We start from the raw sequence: 2,753 nt of genomic DNA on the forward strand, positions 1-2,753 counted from the left end.
ATTAGTAACCTTATTTTATTCAAAATAGAGCGTCTCACTATATTTCAAAGTGGTTTACAACTCTGTATAAAATAGAACATCTTTACTAGGGGATGGTGGAACATAAACAGTAGAAACACAAATATTAATACTACCCTCACAATGCATGCCTTACAAAAGATGTTTGCTTAGTTTTGTTTTATATAAAAACATATTTAGCTACCAACTTTACTGTCACTATGGAAAATTGCATAAACCAATATATGTAAGTGAATAATTTTACATATAGTTAGTGTCTTTTCTGATTAAGAGAGTCTTTTAAAGAATGTATTAATTATGCATCTTATGTATCCTATGTGGTTAAAGCAGCTCTGTGAATAGAGACCTGCCAGTTGTTTTGTTAAAATAACAGAGTGCAGCTGTGATTAAAAAAAAAAAAAGAAAGAAAGAAAGAATACAGCCTATCTGGAAGAGCTATTTTTATTTTTAAAAGGTCGGGGAGGAGGAATCAAGAGTTAATGTTTAGTTTGCAAATATAAGAGTTTTGGGGGAGAATATTAGGTCAGGCAAATGTGTGAGCCACAATGGAATGAAGGTTACCTATTTGCTAAAATGTTTCCAAACTCGGACTTTCCAAGTGAGTGGTAGATATGCGTGGGAAAGTCACCCTTGAAACCAAAGAGGAGAGGATGCACACCAAAAGAGAATCTGGTTTTTACATTGTAGTTGTAACGGCAACGATCACTGTTGCCAAATGTAAACTTCTTAGGTTTGTAAAACTCCAATTAACACCACTCTCCATAGATAAAAATGTACATTTGAAGGAAATAGTTTTACAATCGAACTAGAGATTGTCCTTGCCTCTCAGAAACAAAACGGAATGTTATCTGTCCAAGAAAAAACACTCTTTGAAAGTGCTTTCCTGAATCGCGTTGAGTCTTCAGTGTGTCAGTGGGCAGGTCCCGGCTGTGTTCTCAGCTTTGTGGTCTCCTCCCGGCCTCTGGGGGTGGCTTTGAATGGGACGGCTTCACAAAATCTGCATGAAAATTGGGAATTGTCAAAGTAATTTGCCATTTACTGACTTGCTCTCTATGCCTTTTGTGTTTTGATCAATAAAAACTTAAATCCTTTACCCAGTTTAGTAACAACCTATTCTAAAGCATTATATTCCCCCTAATGTTTTTCGAGTTCTGGTTGTACAGTTATCCATTTTCAATGATATTCATTTTAAAAGGTTAACAAACGAGAAACTAAACCAACCATACAAATAACAGCCCAAAGAACACTTTCCAAAATGTGTTGCTGTAGTGCCATTTCAAATTTAATATTCATGCAGAGGAAAGCTAAAGGCCACCAAACCAGGTGGATAAAATAGTACCGCATTTTATGACTCATTCTTAAATGAAATCTCTTAAATATTGCTAATGAAGCCGGCTCCCCCGCCACAGCCTTGGCGGGCGCCCTTTCGAGCTGCTTCAGTTCCATTTCCCTGTCTAGCAATTTGCCCCAGGCCCCTATTAAATGAATTATCACGGCCCCTAAATCATCTCTGCGGGGGTTTCCTCTAATCCCATCAAGACACTTACACTCCCTTTCTTCCCTCCTGGTGACATAATGAATGATTATTTCATGGGGAGCCGTTAAAGAGGCCCCTCTGGAAGAGGGGAATGCGCGCGGCCCGGGGCGGAGGCGCGGGCTGGGCCACGGGGAGGCCGGGTGGGCACCAGCGCCGCCTCGGGCTGACGGGGACAAAGAGGCCACGCGGCCACCAACTGCCCTCCTGGCCGCCCGAGGTGGGGGTCCCCGCGAGCTGCGGGCCGAGAGCCTCCCGCTCCAGGCCTCCCGGTGCGCCCGGCCCGGGTAGCGACTCCGGGAGCCCAGGAACGCAGGGCAAGGAGAGAGAATATAAATGTTTTCCTTAACCAGAGGAAACACTGCACTCACAAACCACTTGCGGAATAGATTAAGCTAATTTATTAAACACAGTTTGCCTGGTGACTCAGCTGAGCTGAGTAATGATTTACAGTTTAAAAAAAAATTAATAAGAGAAAGTCAGGGGCCACCGTGGCCCTAATCATGGGGCCATGGCAGCTCCGACGAGGCTGGGGCGCGCGTCCTGGCCCTGGGTTTGGGACCAAGGGTGGCCTTAGGCCTGCGGCATTGGTGAAGCTTCGCAGCCGTTGTGGAGCCCAGACCCCCAGCTCCGGGCAAGTGGCGTCCAGAAGAGAGCTGGGCCCTGGGCGGGGAGCCACCTCCAGGGAGTCAGGCAGAAGGACCCTCTTCCCCAGAGGAAGGGGTGGTTTGGGGTGTGTGTGTGTGTGTGTGTGTGTGTGTGTGTGTGTGTGTTTTACAAGTTGTTTCTGAGGCTCTCAGACCTCCCTTCGCATACCAGTGCTGGGTCTTCTGACAGTGAAGTAACGTAGAACAGTTTCCAGGAAATTTTGGAAATTAAACTCTAGGACACGAGTCTTGAGCAGCGATTCTCAACAGCGTTGGGTGCCAGCAACCCTGGTTTCATAATAAATCCATCCTAATGCCCAGCGCGGTGGCTCACGCCTGTAATCCCAACTCTTTGGGAGGCTAAGGTGGGAGGATCTCTTGAGCCCAGGGGTTCCAGACCAGCCTGGGCAAAACAGTGAGATCCCGTCTCTACCCAAAAAATACAAAAATTAGCTGGGCATAGTGACGCAAGCCTGTAGTCCCTGCTACTCAGGAGGCTGAGTCAGGAGGATCACTTGAGCCTGAGAGGTCAAGGCTGCAGTGAGACGTGATTA

The 2,753-nt window shown here is 45.9% G+C and overlaps 1 long non-coding RNA gene across 1 annotated transcript in view; it reads right to left on the reverse strand.

The window, feature by feature from the left end:
* Positions 1-778: 778 nt before the first annotated feature.
* Positions 779-2,753, reverse strand: part of LOC105551067 — a 90,500-nt gene continuing 88,525 nt past the window's right edge. Inside the window, exon 2 of the long non-coding RNA XR_001007813.1 lies at positions 779-1,015. This is a non-coding gene — a long non-coding RNA (uncharacterized LOC105551067). The remainder of the gene's footprint in view (positions 1,016-2,753) is intronic.

The sequence above is a fragment of the Mandrillus leucophaeus genome, unplaced genomic scaffold (assembly GCF_000951045.1).
Source record: "Mandrillus leucophaeus isolate KB7577 unplaced genomic scaffold, Mleu.le_1.0 Scaffold114, whole genome shotgun sequence".
NCBI classification, from domain to species: Eukaryota; Metazoa; Chordata; class Mammalia; order Primates; family Cercopithecidae; genus Mandrillus; species Mandrillus leucophaeus.